Here is a 19,783-nt window from a genome sequence, read left to right as displayed (position 1 = left end):
AAACCAAGATCAAGATATCCCACTCCCTGTCATTCTGGTGTGCTCCATGTGCCTATCCAATAACCGCTTGAAAGTTCCTAAAGGGTCCGACTCCACTATCACAGCAGGCAGTCCAGTCCACACCCTAACCACTTGTAGCCACCTAAGATGGACACTGGGCTAACAAAATGGAGAACTGCTAAGACTGCAGGGAGAAAGCAGTTTAGCCAAGACAAGCAGTCTGCAAAGACTGATTAGCATTTTGCACGCAGCAAAACTAGTTTCTGGCCAGGTGGAAGATCTCAACCAAAGGTGTTAATAGCAAAACGCTTTGCATATTAATGAGGCAATCCAGATCTGGGCACACACAATAGCAACATTTGGTTTTGAATAGATACTTTAAGTGAAGGCCCAGACAAAACGGCACCAAAAGTATCCATCTCAAAAGACCCTAGAGACCGCCCCACCCATCGAGAAGGGACCCTCAGATTGGGGAATTAGTGAGACATCGATTGAGAATTGACCCAATCAATGCATGGAAGGTAAAGCCCGCCCCGAAAAGGCACGGACATTGGGGCCCACTATAAAGATAGACCCCCACACATGGTCCTGTCTGTTCATGCTCCGGCTTGATCTGTTTTGCTCCGGCTCCGCTGTTTTGTTACTCCGGCTTGCTGTTTCGACTTCGACTCCAGTCTCCAGATCCTGTCTTCCATCACCAGCCGTTGAGCACCAGTTCAGTAAGTCCCAAAACGACGCTCGCTACGTGAACTTATACAGTACTCTTCTAAGAACGAACAGAAGGTGCAGCTAAGAAAGGACCAAAGGCCTTGTCCCCTGACCTTGCTGGTTTCCACTTAGATAAGTATTAGTCGTTTAATAGTAGAAATAGGTATTAGTCTTTAGCGTGTGCATGCGTATTTATATATTTGTATAATAAATATTGATCGTTGGAAACTACTAATCGGTGTATAGTTTTATTACTTTGAACCTGACCTTGGAATATTTGTGAGGTGTTTATACGACACCTGGCGACTCCCGAGCTGAAAATACATACAGAGCCTAGCAGTGTTAAGCACACGGCCTTAAACGGAGGCGTGTTAATACACTCCAATAAACGCGAATTACACTCAGTAAAACGTGCACATTTAGTGGCGACTCCGCGGGACGCGGTTACAAGTGGTACCCCCACTCCATCGAGGACCCTGAAATTCTGAATTAGAAATCTGGTAAAGAAAAGGAAAGAAATCACAAGTATTCAAGGTGTTCAAACGAATAAACATAATTCGGAAGTGTGTTTAGTGCATGCGTACTAACAGGGTTGTAAGGAAAACCTGAAAGCATTTTTTGTTGCGACAAACTTTTCGGTAGTTTTGTGAAGGGGAACATAGCGGAAGCCTTACCCGTTTCGTGAGACATAACCTCAACACCCCCTGTTCCAAATTAAGTGAGTCAGAGAGAATGGCCATGCAGGCAATGGAACGCCTCATGAACCCAGAACGGTTTGTGGTCGCAGCGACCAGCAGTAGCCGAGTAGGTCAGTGTCCCGTGTGGGAGCTGGAACTCCGCAAGTATCTGCAAGGAAAGGGATGGCCCCTTTGGAAAGAATTCTGTTTGAATGAGGAGACAGGTCCCGGAAGTATAGGACATACTTGGTGGGAGAACCTCTCTCAAATTCATAAGAAGACCCTTAGTAAAGCACGCAAGCCGATGGCAATCATGTCCTGTTTGGCACAATTGCGAGGCACAGAGGAGGTCGTTCAGACGCTCCGGGCAGAATTAGAGGAGAGAAATCGCATGAGTAAAGTGGATGTCAGGGACATCGAGAAGGAAAATATGGATCTTAGAGGGAAGTTGGCAGAGAAAGGTAGAGAGGTGGATGATGCCAAGAGGGCACATCAGTCTTGTCTAGCCCATCTCAGCAGTTCCCAGACCCAGTACGAAAAGGCCTATCAGGACATGCAATGTGCCGTCCTGATAAGAGAAGAATCAGAGAAGCAGGTAGAGGCTTTGCAGAGGCAATGCTCTGACCTTAAAGCAGCTTTGAGAGCACTCCATGCTGCCACCACAGAACAAAGACAGAGTACTGTAGACCATGCGAAATGCAGGAAGCAGATTGCGGAGCTGCAATCGCTGCTTTCGGTACAAAATGGGTTTCAAAGCACCTTTGGAACGCAGTTAGATGAGGAGAATGCCCCAGATTGGAAAGAGTTAAGTGAGACAGCGCAGCGTTATGTTCAGGGAACATGTGCGCCAGCAGCGCAGCAGAAAAGACAAGCACCCCAACCCCCCACAGATCAGATAGTTACCGCCCCAATGAATCCAGTCACCACCCAGAGGAAAGCGACCACAGAGGCGCACCCGATATTACTTACACCACCCCTCTTACTGTAACCCAACTAAGGGACGCGTGTGAAAAGATCACTCCGTTTCTCCCCACCGCAGACCCCCACTAGTTTTTCGCAAAGGTAAAGCAACAGGCAACCATGTACGGCCTGGACGAAAGAGAGCAGGTTAAACTCACAGTTCTGAGTTAGACCCATCGGTTGTAGCAGCCCTCCCCGACCCACAGAACGTTGGCGGAGGCACCCTAGAGGAAATACACACCTCCATTTTAGATGCCATCGGGTATAATCGCGGTGACCCAGTAGAAGGACTTAATAAGTGCCGACAGAAGAAAACCGAACACCCACAGCATTCGCAGGAAGACTGTGGATCCATTTTAACGCAGTATTTGGCGATTTTAAATAGAGCCCATTTGAACCGAGAAAATATGGTTAAATGGACGCGCAACCATAATTTCCCATGCAACAGATGCAGGACAGAGCGCTTGCAACAGCTATGACCCTCAGAAGAGGCCCATAATGAGAAGTGGGTCCTGAAAAGATTGTCCCGCGCTTGGGAGCAATCAGTTCAGGGCAGAGGCAAAGTGAAATCCCCAGAAGAAGCTCAGGCTGCAGCGGACATACAGGCAGTGAGAGCGCACCAAAACCCCGCGTGGGTGAATGAAGGAAAGAGCAGCCCTCCACAGAAGTCGCAGGAATGCTACAACTGTGGCCAGTTAGGACATTGGGCTAAGGAATGTAATGCACCCCCAGAGATCACAGAGAGGCCAGCAGACAGGCACTCTGAACAGGAATAAAGCCAAACCGATCCATAGTATAGGGATCCAGTCAGGACAGACCAATGTGGACGGAACGGACTGACGGTGTTCGGGCTCCCCCACTTGGGTCTGTGACACTCTTTGGGATCAATCCGGAAGACCGGTAGTCACAGCGAAGGTTAGAGGGAAGCCCATAGAGTTACTTTGGGACACAGGAGGGTCCCGCACCACGATTAATTCCACAACCACGGCACAGGCAGACACGTGGCCGACCACCTCCACCATCACACTTAGCGGTTTCACAGGACACTCGCAGCAGGGACACATTACAGCACCCGTAGCAATCCAGCTAGGGAACATTTCCACCAGACACCCAGTAGTATTAGTAAATCTTCCCCGGACAGCAGAACACATCCTAGGGATAGATTTCATGAATACACATAGCCTGTCGTTCGACCCAGTGAACCAGTGTGTCTGGCGAATGGCAAGATCAGACAGAGCACCCGCTACCCTCACAGTAGGAGACTACGCTAATAGGATTAGCGCAGTAGGAGACTATTCATTTGACTTGACTACACTAAACACGGACAGACAAGTTAAGGCAGTATTAAACAAACATAGGACAGTATTTGCCAGTCACCGGCACGACTGTGGCAGAATGACTGGACAAATTCACGTTACCGGACCTGACCCCAGACCACAGAAACAGTACAGATTTCCCCTAGAAGCAGAGGGAGAAATAGAGAAGGTAATAGGTAGCTTATTGGAGCAAGGTGTGCTTAGAACAGTAGCCTCGACCAATAATGCCCCTATTTGGCCAGTGAGAAAGCCCGACGGATCATGGCGTCTGACCATTGATTATCGGGAACTCAATAAAGTAACCCCAGCAGTAGCCCCACGGTAGCACAAGTCCCGAGACCATGCTCAAACAGGGACTCAACTCCAAGTTTTTCACGGTATTGGACATTAGCAATGGCTTCTGGTCAATCCCATTGGCAAAGGCGTGCCAGTACAAATTTGCCTTCACCTTCAAAGCTCAACAGTATACGTGGACATGCCTTCCACAAGGATTCCACAATTCCCCCTCCATTTTCCACCGACAGCTGGCGAATGGTTTAGAAAATTTTCCTGCCCCGAATGTCTGGTACAGTATGTAGACGACCTACTAACTACTACTGCAGACAGACACAAAGGCAGAGCACATTACGCTTCTGGCCGAGCTCCTGGAACTTTTAACCTCAATTGGCTGTAAAGTATAACCCAAGAAAGGCCAGATTTTGGAACACAAAGTGATGTATTTGGGAACAGTCATCACACACGGCAAACGCGAGATCGAATTCAAAAGAATTGATTCGATTGTCAAATTGCCCCTTCCCCAGAATGTTTCAGCCCTCCGGTCGTTCTTAGGACTGGTTGGTTATTGTCGGAACCACATCGACGGATTCGCGACAAAAGCCGCACCACTCTCAGACCTCCTTAAGAAAGGAGCCCCCTGGGAATGGCTTCCGCAGCATACAGAGGCTGTGGAGGAGTTAAAGAAGCCCTTAGCGCAGCACCCGCGCTACAAGTCCCAGACCAACTTTCCCCCTATGCAATAGAGGTAGCGAGCACAGATCTGACCCTCTCGGCCGTGTTACTTCAGGAACGGCACGAGCAGCTAAGACCAGTGGCTTATGCCTCCCGACTGTTAGACCCAGTGGAACAAGGATTTTCAGCCTGCGAGAGGCACCTCCTTGCAGTCTTCTGGGCAGTACAGTACTTCTCCTACATCACCAGACTCAACCCCATCACCATTTTGACCGAGCACACCCCCACACAGTTACTCCTAGACGGTCGACTGAAGGACGGTTCAGTTAGCCAGATTAGGGCAGCTAGGTGGACACTACTCTTACAAGGACGGGACATTACAGTAAAACGGACCCGCACACACACATTTTTAGCCGACAACCTCCAATACCCAGGACAGCCCCATGATTGTGAAATTGTAGCACCCCTACACAACACAGGACCCTTCATAGCGAAGACACCCCCCCAGGAAGATAGGGAACCCCAGACAAAGCCCCCAACACACAGGACACGTGTGGACCACTACGGATATACGTAGACGGTTCATCCACGGTTTTAGAAGGTGAGCGTATCACGGGATGCGGCATCTATGTCGAGGACGCGCAGGGTCGCGCTCTCGAGGAAATAGCGTTTAAAATTGCCAGGTCACTTAGGCGCGCAGGCAGCGAGCTCGCGGCCATAGCATATATAGTGGACCACCCCGATTCTTTCCCCAGCCCGGCGGACATATATTCGGACAGTCTATATGTCTGTAATAGTTTGACAGATTTTCTACCCCTGTGGAGGACACGAGGTTTTGTCTCCGCAGACGGGAAACCCCTTCCATCAGCCCCTTTACTCCGACACATTTTAGAAAAAGCGAAGGACAGAACCTTCGGCATCATAAAAGTGAGAAGCCACCATAGGTCATCCCCCCCTGGGAATGTAAAAGCCGACGCACTGGCTAAGGCAGGTTCCAGGCGAGGACACTTGTGGACACCCCCAGCTAGCGCACCAGCTAGCGCCCCTGTGAGCGCAGTTCAAGTCTCACAAACAGATATCAGGGATTTAGCTGAAGCACAGAAGCAGGATGAGGATCTCAGGGAGATTTTCAAAGGCAACTTTGTGCCTCAGTACAACAAGTTCAGACACGCACTGACCACACATGAGGGTGTGATCATAAAGGATCAGCTTTATGTGGTCCCGCAGCAGGACAGGAATCAAATGATTGCTTTGTTCCATGGCATGGACACCAAGGAATCGACACGACCACGAGGCACCTCAGGCAGCTCTGTTGGTGGCCTAACCTAAGGACAGATGTAAGTGACTACATTGAGAATTGCCTTATTTGCGCCCAGAATAACCCGGAGAGGTATTCTAAAAAGGCACAACTTCGGCATACTCGACCAGTTAATGGCCCCTGGACAAACCTCCAGATCAACTTTATAGGACCATTGCCCCCTTGTAGGAATGGCTATAAATACGTCTGGTGGTAATCGATACCTTTTACCAAATGGGTAGAGGCATTCCCCTCTAGAACGAATACAGCTAAGACAGCTGCAAAGATCCTGACCCACCACATCTTCACGAGATGGGGTTTACCCCGAAGCATTGATTCGGGCCAGGGATCTCACTTCACAGGACGGGTGATGAAGAACGTCCTGACAATATTTGGCATAAAACAAAACTTTCATATTGCGTATCACCCACAGTCCAGCGGGATTGTAGAGCGCATGAATCGGACCCTAAAATCCACACTAGAAAAATGGTACAAGAAAACAACTCCACATGGGATTCAGTGCTCCCATTTGCACTCATGTTCATCAGAAATACAGTTTCAACTTCCACAGGATACACACCACACACACTCATGACCGGAACGCCCTATGAAAGGTACAGAATTCCTTTTAGGACTCGGACATGACTAGCCCCGAAGTGACGGCCCTCACACACGAAAAGACGTTAAAGACTTGGTTGAGACTGTGAGGTCTGCACAGATCGCAGCCGCAGTTCAGCTAGGGAAACGCCGTAGACAAAGCACAGCATGCTTTAACAAGAACCGTACACCCCACAGAATTCCAGGGTTGGGCAACAGGTAATGCTATCTGATATACAACCCCAGCACAGTTTTTTGGCACCAAAATATTCCGGCCCATATTCAATTCGGATAAAATTAGCCCCTCAGTTTATAGGATAAAATATCCTAATGGTAAGACCGCGTGGTTCCATATCAACCAGTTAAAGGCATATGGAACACAGGCCAACCATGCACACCATGTCCTGCTAGAGCTAGACGCAGCAGAACACCTCACCCCACCCACTAGACACACGTTTCCACCATCCCCCTCACAGACCAGTTCTTCATCGGACTCGCCCACGACTCCGCCCACTGACCACGACAGACCACGCCCCGAAACGCCCACAAGCTGCCGCAGCAGAGACAGCGATACAGACACTGACTCTGAGGACAGCCACAGCACTTAGGCAGCAGGGTAGCATGGTGGTTAGCATAAATGCTTCACAGCTCCAGGGTCCTAGGTTCGATTCCCGGCTGGGTCACTGTCTGTGTGGAGTCTGCACGTCCTCCCCCTGTGTGTGTGGGTTTCCTCCGGGTGTTCCGGTTTCCTCCCACAGTCCAAAGATGTGCGGGTTAGGTGGATTGGCCATGCTAAATTGCCCGTAGTGTCCTAATAAAAGTAGGGTTATGGGGGGGGGTTGTTGGGTTACGGGTATAGGGTGGATACGTGGGTTTGAGTAGGGTGATCATGGCTCGGCACAACATTGAGGGCCGAAGGGCCTGTTCTGTGCTGTACTGTTCTATGTTCTACGTTCTACGTTCTACACCACACTACAGCCCACACTGCAGCGACTATGACCCCGACTCCAGTGACCCCATGGAAGTCACTTACATTAAAAACCCAGACCCACCACCCGACCCCGACTACCCCGACAATACCCATTCACTTTTAGACCCAACACTCTGGCACAGGGGACAATTCGTACCGACTTGTCCGCAACGACGAAAGTGACCCCCGGTCACATAATTCAAAGATTTCATGCCTGATCCACACAAGGGTGTGGGATCCGGGAGAGCAGGACGACACGGTGTCTGAATCCCGATACGGCAACCCCTTTGTGACCCTGTTCACAGAGACAGAGGAAAAGTGAGGTGTCCAGATGATGTAAAATAGGAACCGCTTGAGGGAAGCGATGTCCTTTCTGATGGAACCTGCACGTATGTTTTTGTTTGTCAGTTTATGTTTGTTTCCTTGTTAATATGTTAAGGGTTTGATTGCAGATCTTTTCAGCTGAAAAGATTGTGACCACCTCGCACGCACTTTAGCTTGTCCGCAGATACCTCTGAGAACTTTCTATGGTGAGCAGCTCACCTTATCGTCTAAAATGTCTGAAGCCCAGCTCATTTTCAAAAGGAGCATCTTGGCTCCTCCCTTGGTTTTAGGTGCCCCTCTATTCGGAGAATAGAGGCTGCAAATCCACGGTAAACACATTCTTGCCCGTTTACTCCAGGTTACTCAGGCAGTGGACAAACGGCACTGAGGACCCGCCCTGTCTGAGAACCCACTTTGGTCAGCCAAGCTCGGGTATGGCACAGCACGCCCTACCCGGGGATCCCATTCAAATCGTACCCGTAGCGGCCCATACGCAACCCATTCGACCTTTTCTTTCAAATTTGTTTTCATTTTTCGTTAGGCAGCCCTTAGGCCGCCATCCCACATGCTATTTACATCCAGGAACATTCGGATGGTAAATGAGCAAAGCCTGCGAGACGGCTCGCAGGAGAAAGTTGTTAGGTGTATTGTGTCCATTAAATTCGCTTTTGAAAAAAAAAAATGAGGGGAGTCACAGGGTGTGACTTGGCCAGTCATTTTAATGGGTCAATTGGAATTAGAGGACAGATACACTAACAAGTACGGATATTAAACTGTATTGACAGATACTGTGCTTGATCCCATAGCTTTCAAAGGACGAAAGAGGGTTCACAGCAAGGATCGACCATACAAGAGGAAGAGAAAGAGAACAAAAAGAAGACCATGATGGAAGCCTGCTTATTACTGTTAAATGTTATATTTGTATGTGTGGAAGCAAGACACGTTTCCCCCACAATCCCCGCCGTAAATGTTTCACTCACAACAACTTCCCCGTGCTCAGCTCTGATCAGTGAGGTTCAGACCTGGTGCACAAAATTTATGACATGGTACTCCATGTCATATGTGATTGAATCACTGCTAGTGATTGCAATCCTCTGCATAATCGTACAGACCCTCAGGTTGAGGAAATGGAAAAGGAGAGCCTCCCGTTCCTGCCCCTCAACCATCTATGGAGTTCAATCTCCTATCTTTGGTTTCCACCAATCCCCCCAGCCCCTCAATGAATAAAGCACTGTGTGAATAAAATAAAATATACCCATGTATTATATTGTCCTGGACTCGACTGCCGAGTCAGGAAATGTTATGTGATGTGGTATGAATGGATGAGGTTTAGTCTGTAATGAAATGTTTAAAGTAAGATAAGGATAGTTGTGATAGGTAGAGGTTCCCGGTTTTTGGTAATGCATGTCCCCTTTGACATAGCGCCAAGTAGAGATGTCAGGTAATAATGTTTCTTCCCATAGTCAAGGACAGAGTAGACTCTCAGGAACTTGCCGAGGTCAGGGAACACAAAGAAGGCACCCAGAAGCACTCGAAGCAACGTGCATAGGTGATCCTTCACAATATTTTTGATTGTGAGGATCACAAGGAGGGAATGTAGCCACCTAAGATGGACACTGGGCTAACAAAATGGAGAACTGCTAAGACTGCAGGGAGAAAGCAGTTTAGCCAAGACAAGCAGTCTGCAATGACTGATTAGCATTTTGCACACAGCAAAACTAGTTTCTGGCCAGGTGGAAGATCTCAACCAAAGGTGTTAATAGCAAAACGCTTTGCATATTAATGAGGCAATCCAGATCTGGGCACACACAATAGCAACATTTGGTTTTGAATAGATACTTTAAGTGAAGGCCCAGACAAAAACGGCACCAAAAGTATCCATCTCAAAAGACCCTAGAGACCCGCCCCACCCATCGAGAAGGGACCCTCAGATTGGGGAATTAGTGAGACATCGATTGAGAATTGACCCAATCAATGCATGGAAGGTAAAGCCCGCCCCGAAAAGGCACGGACATTGGGGACCACTATAAAGATAGACCCCACACATGGTCCTGTCTGTTCGTGCTCTGGCTTGATCTGTTTTGCTTCCGGCTCCGCTGTTTTGTTTACTCCGGCTTGCTGTTTCGACTTCGACTCCAGTCTCCAGATCCTGTCTTCCATCACCAGCCGTTGAGCACCAGCCATCGTTCAGTAAGTCCCAAAACGACGCTCGCTACGTGAACTTATACAGTACTCTTCTAAGAACGAACAGAAGGTGCAGCTAAGAAAGGACCAAAGGCCTTGTCCCCTGACCTTGCTGGTTTCCACTTAGATAAGTATTTAGTCGTTTAATAGTAGAAATAGGTATTAGTCTTTAGCGTGTGCATGCGTATTTATTATATTTGTATAATAAATATTGATCGTTGGAACTTACTAATCGGTGTATAGTTTTATCATTTGAACCTGACCTTGGAATATTTGTGAGGTGTTTATACGACACCTGGCGACTCCCGAGCTGAAAATACACATACAGAGCCTAGCAGTGTTAAGCACACGGCCTTTAAACGGAGGCGTGTTAATACACTCCAATAAACGCGAATTACACTCAAGTAAAACGTGCAACACACTCTCTGAGTAAAGAACCTACCTCAGACATCCCTCCTATACCTATATTTGGCTAATGGTAAAATTCTTGGTAGTGTGGATGAGCAGAGGGATCTCGGTGTCCATGTACATAGATCCCTGAAAGTTGCCACCCAGGTTGATAGGGGTGTGAAGAAGGCCTATGGTGTGTTGGCCTTTATTGTAGAGGGATTGAGTTCCGGAGCCATGACGTCATGTTGCAGTTGTACAACACTCTAGTACGGCCGCATTTGGAGTATTGCGTACAGTTCTGGTCACCTCATTATAGGAAGGACGTGGAAGCTTTGGAACGGGTGCAGAGGAGATTTACCAGGATGTTGCCTGGTATGGAGGGAAATCTTATGAGGAAAGGCTGATGGACTTGAGGTTGTTTTCGTTAGAGAGAAGAAGGTTAAGAGGTGACTTAATAGAGGCATACAAAATGATCAGAGGGTTAGATAGGGTGGACAGCGAGAGCCGTCTCCCGCGGATGGAGGTGGCTAGCACGAGGGGACATAGCCTTAAATTGAGGGGTAATAGATATAGGACAAGAGGTCAGAGGTGCGTTTTTTACGCAAAGAATGGTGAGGCCGTGGAATAAGAACAGAAGAACATAAGAACATAAGAACTAGGAGCAGGAGTAGGCCATCTGGCCCCTCGAGCCTGCTCCGCCATTCAATTAGATCATGGCTGATCTTTTGTGGACTCAGCTCCACTTTCTGGCCCGAACACCATAACCCTTAATCCCTTTATTCTTCAAAAAACTATCTATCTTTACCTTAAAAACATGTAATGAAGGAGCCTCAACTGCTTCACTGGGCAAGGAATTCCATAGATTCACAACCCTTTGGGTGAAGAAGTTCCTCCTAAACTCAGTTCTAAATCTACTTCCCCTTATTTTGAGGCTATGCCCCCTAGTTCTGCTGTCACCCGCCAGTGGAAACAACCTGCCCGCATCTATCCTATCTATTCCTTCAATAATTTAAATGTTTCTATAAGATCCCCCCTCATCCTTCTAATTCCAACGAGTACAGTCCCAGTCTACTCAACCCTCTCCTCATAATCCAACCCCTTCAGCTCTGGGATTAACCTAGTGAATCTCCTCTGCACACCCTCCAGCGCCAGTACGTCCTTTCTCAAGTAGGAGACCAAAACTGAACACAATACTCCAGGTGTGGCCGCACTAACACCTTATACAATTGCAACATAACCTCCCTAGTCTTAACTCCATCCCTCTAGCAATGAAGGACAAAATTCCATTTGCCTTCTTAATCACCTGTTGCACTTGTAAACCAACCTTCTGTGACTCATGCACTAGCACACCCAAGTCTCTCTGAACAGCGGCATGCTTTAATATTTTATCGTTTAAATAATAATCCCGTTTGCTGTTATTCCTACCAAATGGATAACCTCACATTTGTCACATTGTATTCCATCTGCCAGACCCGAGCCCATTCACTTAACCTATCCAAATCCCTCTGCAGACTTCCAGTATCCTCTGCACTTTCTCGCTTTACCACTCATCTTAGTGTCATCAGCAAACTTGGACACATTGCCCTTGGTCCCCAACTCCAAATCATCAATGTAAATTGTGAACAATTGTGGGCCCAACACGGATCCCTGAGGGACACCACTAGCTACTGATTGCCAACCAGAGAAACACCCATTTATCCCAACTCTTTGCTTTCTATTAATTAACCAATCCTCTATCCATGCTACTACTACTTTACCCTTAATGCCATGCATCTTTATCTTATGCAGCAACCTTTTGTGTGGCACCTTGTCAAAGGCTTTCTGGAAATCCAGATATACCACATCCATCGGCTCCCCGTTATCTACTGCCCTGGTAATGTCCTCAAAAAATTCCACTAAATTAGTTAGGCACGACCTGCCTTTTACGAACCCATGCTGCGTCTGCCCAATGGGACAATTTCTATCCAGATGCCTCGCAATTTCTTCCTTGATGATAGATTCCAGCATCTTCCCTATTACCGAAGTTAAACTCACTGGCCTATAATTTCCTGCTTTCTGCCAACCTCCTTTTTTAAACAGTGGCGTCACGTTTGCTAATTTCCAATCCACCGGGACCACCCCAGAGTCTAGTGAATTTCGGTAAATTATCACTAGTGCATCTGCAATTTCCCTAGCCATCTCTTTTAGCACTCTGGGATGCATTCCATCAGGGCCAGGAGACTTGTCTACCTTTAGCCCCATTAGCTTGCCCATCACTCCCTCCTTAGTGATAACAATCCTCTCAAGGTCCTCACCTGTCATAGTCTCATTTCTATCAGTCGCTGGCATGTTATTTGTGCCCTACCTGCAACAGTAGTGAACTCGCCAACATTGAGGGCATTTAAAAATTTATTGGATAAGCATATGGATGATAAGGGCATAGTGTAGGTTAGATGGCCTTAGATTTTTTCCATGGTCCGTGCAACCATCGAGGGCCGAAGGGCCTGTACTGCGCTGTATCGTTCTATGTCTATGTCTATGTAATACCTCCCACCCTGAACCTCATGGTTATGCCCCCTTGTAACAGCTACATCCACCCGAGGAAATAGTGTGATTGGTTAATTCTTCATTCACACAAGCACACAGGAGTTCATCCTGTTAAGCAAGAACTATTTCCTGTGGTACAAGTGGAGGGGCTATACTTTCGGGTAGGGAAAGGTGGTTTAAACTGTCGTGCCTGGCCTATGTTGAAACCACCTTGGGTAAATCCTGTCGTAAGCTTTCCATAGAGTGCTGGAAGATACTGCAATGAGACTCCAAAGGGTAGCCTGGTATACAAGTGTAGGCGTTTGTGGTATTTATAGTAACAAATTCTCTAATTCTAATTGCTGTATGCATGATTCACCAAGTTTAGTGTAAGTCCTGTTAATTTAGCATATATATTTTCAATTCTTGGTAATGGGTATTGATTCAATTTTACTGCCTGATTCACAGTTAATTTGTAATTCCCAAATATCCTGATGTTCCACCTGGCTTAACCACTGGCGCAATGCAGAGGCTTGATGATACCCAATCCTTCTAGCCCTTTGGGTTAAAACTTAATCTTTGCATGGAAGGCATAGAGGACGGGTCAGGTTCTGAAAAACTTGGGGCATGGCCTCAGGATCCACGCAAATCTTTGCTTTCAGACCCTGTATCTTGCCTAACCTATCTTGGAAAACCTCCTGGGTTTTTAAAAAAAGACATCATGGAAGTCTCCTACATTAATTTTGAAGAATTTGAACCAATATAATCTAATTTGGCAAAGCCAATCTCGACCCATTAGACTTGACCGTTGGCTCCCCCCATTACTATTAGAAGCAGTTGAACTGAACATAGGTGTTGTTGTTCCCATGAGCCTTAGTTCCCCCAGTACGTGGCTAGCCTGGCCATCTTGCTTCTTAACTTCAGGGGCTGTCTGCCCCCCCCCCCCCCCCCCCCCCCCCCTTTCCCCTTGTGAATGACAATACATCTACTCACCTACAACTGTAGCGGAGACCGCTATGTCCACCTCCATTCTGAGTGACTGACCATTTATCATTAACACAAGTGATTGGGGCCACCTTAATGTTGTTTAAACTGTATACTTCAGATCATTTTCAGGGTTATTCTCAACAGTGTGTACTGGAGCCAGTTTTTCCTGTTGGCTGTAGGCTCTGCCAAGCCTTGCACTTTCTCCTATTCATTCATAGAATTTACAGTGCAGAAGGAGGCCATTCGGCCCATCGAGTCTGCACTGGCTCTTGGAAAGAGCACCCTATCCCCATAACCCAGTAACCCCACCCAACACTAAGGGCAATTTTGGACACTAAGGGCAATTTAGCATGGCCAATCCACCCAACCTGCACATATTTGGACTGTGGGAGGAAACCGGAGCACCCGGAGGAAACCCACGCACACACGGGGAGGATGTGCAGACTCCGCACAGACAGTGACCCAAGCCGGAATCAAACCTGGGACCCTGGCGCTGTGAAGCGATTGTGCTATCCACAATTCTACCGTGCTGCCCCTATTGCAGGCAAATAACATGTAGTTTCTCCGAATTTCCATTTCTCCTGGGTATAATCTTCCCCCACATCAGTACCATTCTTCGTAGCTCCTGGTCTGTGGACCAAATTCCTCATATCTGCGCTCTTTTTGCTCATTACTTTGTGCCTTCATCCCTGGTGCCATGACTGCCAGCAGCTTCCCACCGAACTTGACGATCTTGTCTGCTTGCACGCTCTGCCGCTCCTTCAGTGTTCCATCGCCTGGGCGACATATAAACTTTGGAGTTGGGGGCACCTGGAGAGGTCAGACTCCTAATCAGGTTATAGACCCTGTTGGCTGTTAATAGGATTACTCGCTACTTCTCATTGGCCTTAAACAAATAGCTAAGGTGGTCGACATACAACACCCACTGCTCCGTGTTCGGAGTGAATGGTGAACGTTTCCCTGAAAAAGGTATTTTGACACTGACAGACTGCTGAATAAGTTTGCTTCAATGGAAAGGGTTCCACACAAGGTCTGCTCTCCTGATTCATGTCACAGTAGGAAGGCACTCCAATTGATCCTATGTGCCAAATGCAGTACCTTGAAAGACTGGTGACCAAGTAGATTACTGATTAAAGGGTTAATTGAAGTAATAACTGATGTGTTGGGCAAGCTGGGTCTGCGTTTACTACAGTAGTGAGAGAGACAGGCTTCCAACACTTGAAGAAATGCAACTCTATTTTATTGAACTCTTAACTATCATACATACTTTAACTGTGGGTTGACACTATGCTGACTTGACTGGAGACCTGAGGCTAACCTGACCAGACTATCTTCCTACCACATGGTGTATGTTCTAGTTGCTGCTCACGGGCTCTGACTGTCTCAGAGGCTGGATCCCAAGAGCGGGAAAACTGGTGCCCTCTGGCTTTGTAGTGGTCGTGTCCTGTCTGGTGGTTGGCTGCTGTGTTCTGTGTGTTCACTGGTCACCCTGTGTGTCAATCACTGCCTGTCTGTGCACCATCATATACCTGTGTGTATATTATGACATCTCCCCCCCCCCTTTTTTTTTAAACTTTAAAAAAATGTGTGTAGGTCAATGAAGTGAGTGTGTGTGTGTGTATACAAGAACCTGACTATATACAAAGTATGTTAACTTATTTACATGGGAAGGTGTCTAGTGCAGATAGAGGGCAGATAATAAATTAGGAAGAAACAAAATGTACAGATGTGTAAACAGATCACAAGGTAATGCAATATTCAGTCCGTCTTTGTGGCGGGCGACGAATTCTGGTTGACCGCCTCAAGGGTGGGTCAGGGTTTAACTTTAACGGGCAGAACTGCCTCCAATGTAGAGGTCGGTAAAAGAACTGGCAGATCGGTGGCCTCGTGGAAGGGCGCATCCTGAGGAACCAGCATGCTAGGCGGGACAGCACGTTCAGGTGGCGGGCGTGGAAGTAGCCGCAGTGCCCACCTCTTACGCCGAAGAAAGGAGCCATCATGCATGCGAACGAGGAACGATCTCAGGGCCACTTGCATAACCACCCCAGCTGTGGCAGACCACTAGCTGAACACTAACTCAGTCAGCAGGGACAAGAGCAGGGAGATCTGTGGCGTGGGCGGCGTACGTCGACTTGCATTGAGCCCCAAGACTGTTGCATCCGCTGCAGGACCGGAAAATTGTCAAGGTCCGGGATGCGGATAGCCAGCACCGTCGACCGTAGTTTGCGGTTCATTCGGAGCTGTGCTGGGGACAGGCCAGCGGACAAAGGAGTCGCCCTGTAGGCTAACAGCGCCAGGTTGAAATAGCTTTGCACAACAGTCTTTTAACGATGTGGACCCCCTTTTCAGCCTTTCCATTCGACTAGGGGTAGTGGGGGCTGGAGGTGATGTGCCTCAAATTGCACAGCCGGGCAATATCCGTCCACCCCTGGCTGAAGAAGCAAGGGCTATTATCAGTCATAACTGTAAGTGGAATGCCATGACAGGCAAAAGTCTCCTTGCATGCCTTGATAATTGTTGCTGTTGTGTGGTCAGTCAGTCAGTTTGACCACCTCGGGGTAATTGGAAAAGTAGTCCACGAGGAGGACATAGTCTCGGCCCTTGGATGAAAGAGGTCAATACCAACTTTGGACCATGGGGAGGACACCAGTTCATGCAGCTGTAGAGTCTCTTTAGGCTGAGCCGGCTGGAACCTTTGACACGTTGGGCAATTGAGGACCGTGCTGGCGATATCCTGACTGATGCCTGGCCAATATACTGACTCTCGGGCTCGATGGCGACACTTTTCAACCCCCAGGTGACCCTCGTGGATTTGGCCGAAGACCAGCTCTCGCATGCTCTGTGGGATTACTACCCTGTCCAGCTTCATTAGTATGCCATCCACTACCGCTTGATCGTCCTTTACATTATAAAACTGGGGGCACTGCCCCTTTTGCCAACCATCCGTGAGATGTCACATGACCCGTTGGAAAAAAGGATCCCTGGCCGTCTCCTGACGAATTTGCACGACCCTTTCATCAGTGGCTGGAAAGTTGGAGGCACAAAACTTCATCTGAGCGTCTATCTGACAGACAATGTCCGACTGCTCACACGGCTTGGTGATGGATCTAGAGTGTGCGGCGGCCACAATAAGCTCTTTGCCCGGGGTGTAGACCAGGTTGAAATTGTAGCGGCGGAGTTTGAGGTGGATACGTTGTAGCCGTGGCGTCATATCATTGAGGTCTTTTTGGATGATGTGAACCAATGGCCTGTGGTCCGTCTCGACCGTGAATTTGGGGAGGCCATACACATAATCATGGAATTTGTCAATCCCTGTGAGGAGGCCCAGGCATTCTTTTTCAATCTGAGCGTATCGGTGCTCAGTAGGTGTCATGGCTCTAGAGGCATATGCGACTGGAGCCCAGGAGGAGGAATCGTCCCGCTGGAGGAGTACTGCCCCAATGCCAGCCTAGCTCGCGTCAGTGGAGATCTTAGTCTCCTTGGCGGGGTCGAAAAACACTAGTACCGGGGCCTTGGTGAGTTTCCCCCTGAGCTCATGCCACTCTTGCTCATGAGCGGGTAGCCACTGGAAGTCCGTGGTTTTTTTAACGAGATTGCGGAAAGCTGTGGTGTGTGATGCAAGGTTGGGGATAAACTTCCCAAGGAAGTTGACCATCCCTAGGAAGCGGAGGACCGCCTTCTTGTCCTCTGGGGTCTTCATGGTATTGATCGCTGACACCTTGTCTGCATCTGGCTGCACACCGAACTGCGAAATATGGTCGCCAAGGAACTTAATTTCTGCTTGACCGAACGAGCATTTGGCTCTAATGAGTCGGAGGCCATGCTCATGGATCCTGTGGAACACTCGCTTAAGGTGATCGATGTGCTCCTGAGGAGTTGTGGACCAGATAACGATATCATCGACGTACACTCGCACCCCGTCGATGCCCTCCACCATTTGCTCCATTATGCGGTGGAACACCTTCGAGGTGGAAATGATGCCAAAGGGCATCCAGTTGTAACAGTAGCAACCGAACGGGGTGCTGAATGTGCCCAGCTTTCGACTGGGCGCGTCCAGCTGTATTTGCCAAAACCCATTGGAGGCATCCAGCTTCGTGAAAAACTTTTTCATGAGCCATTTCGCTGGTTAGCTCTTCTCATTTAGGGAAAGGGTAGTGTACCCTCATGATGTTACGGTTCAAATCTTTGGGGTTGATACAAATGCGAAGTTCCCCTGACGGATTTTTGACACAAACCGTGGAGTTAACCCAGTCCGTGGGTTCCGTGACCTTAGAAATTACGCCCTGGTCCTGGAGGTCTTGCAACTGCTGCTTGAGGCGGTCTTTAAGGGGTGCCTGCACCCGATGCGGTGCATGAACCACAGGTGTGGCATTTGGCTTCAGCAGCATCTTGTATTGGTAAGGGAGTGTGCCCATACCTTCGAAGACGCTGTGATGTTCTGCTATGATGTCATCTAGTTGGGTTTGGAAGTTGACATCTAGGGAGGCCGTTGCCTCTGCGGACGACATGGTGTAAACCCGCTGCACAAGATTCAGGAGTTTGCAGGCCCGAGCACCGAGCAGGGAAGCTCTGTTGGTTCCTACAATTTCAAAACGGCGGGTTGCTTTTGAAGAATAATGGGATACTGCAAGCTGGCATGAGCCACTGGCAGCAATGGCATTGAAATGAAATGAAATGAAAATTGCTTATTGTCACGAGTAGGCTTCAATGAAGTTACTGTGAAAAGCCCCTGGTCGCCACATTCCAGCGCCTGTCCAGGGAGGCAGCTAAACCATTGCCATTGTAGCCGAGGAACTGGCAGGCTGGTGGAAGAATGCTTGGCTGGACGCGGGTGGTGTCAAGGTCCGACTTTGAAATGAGATTCGCTGAAGCGCCGGTGTCCAGCCTGAAGCGTATGCGAGCCTTGTTGACCGCAAGGGTGGCACACCATTCGTCGACCGGATCAATGCTCATCACTGGGAGTTGTTTCACCTTCTTTGCTGAAAGCAGCGTATGCTTGGTGATGATGCCCACTGGGAATGGGGATGTGAGGCCCTCGGTGTTGGGATCTGGAAGCATGTCGGAGTCAGAGTCTGCAACGGGTTGCTGTACTGACCGGACGTACCTGCGCTGCGGCTGGGATCGCTGTGAGTTGGGCAGTTGAGCAGATCTGCACAGGGCTGCGTAGTGGCCAAGCTTGCCACACTGGAGACAGCGCCAAGATTTTGCGGGACATTGCCGCTTTAAATGGGCGGAGCCACAGTTGTTGCACGTCGTGGCGCCAACGTCAGGACGCTCCGTGCCCCACTGCGCATGCGCAGTTCGGTCATGGGCCTCGCCGTCCCCTTGGTCGCGGCGCGCATGCACAGGATCCCGGGAAAAGCGTGCAAAATGGCCACCCTCATCCAGACTCAGGCCCTGGAGCTGTTTTACGGCCTGCACCCGTTCCGCATCGTGGGGGCCTTGCCGCGCCGTCTCTGCTGCCATGATATGGTAGTACCGGTTGTTAGCATGCTCGTGGAGGACGCAGGTTTCGATGGCAATGTTAAGCGTGAGCTGCTTAACTTTAAGGAGCTGCTGGCGAAGGAGATTGGAGTGGACCCCAAAAGCGATGTGGTTGCGGATCATGGAATCGGAAATGGAGCCGTAGTTGCAAGACTGCGTGAGGATGCGGAGATGGTTTAAAAAGGACTGAAACGGTTCATCTTTACCCTGAAGCCTCTGCTGGAACATAGCGTTCAAAACTCTCATTGACTTCGATGTCACAGTGGCTGTCTAACTTCAGCAGTACTGTTTTAAACTTTGTCTTGTCCTCGCCTTCAGCAAAGGTGAGGGAGTTAAAGATGTGGATAGCATGGTCCCCGGCTGTAGAGAGGAAGAGAGCGATCTTCCTGGCATCTGATGCGGCCTCGAGGTTGGTGGCTTCAAAATACAGCTGGAA

Source organism: Scyliorhinus canicula, chromosome 12 (assembly GCF_902713615.1).
Source record: "Scyliorhinus canicula chromosome 12, sScyCan1.1, whole genome shotgun sequence".
Lineage (NCBI taxonomy): Eukaryota > Metazoa > Chordata > Chondrichthyes > Carcharhiniformes > Scyliorhinidae > Scyliorhinus > Scyliorhinus canicula.
This window is presented reverse-complemented; position numbering follows the sequence as displayed.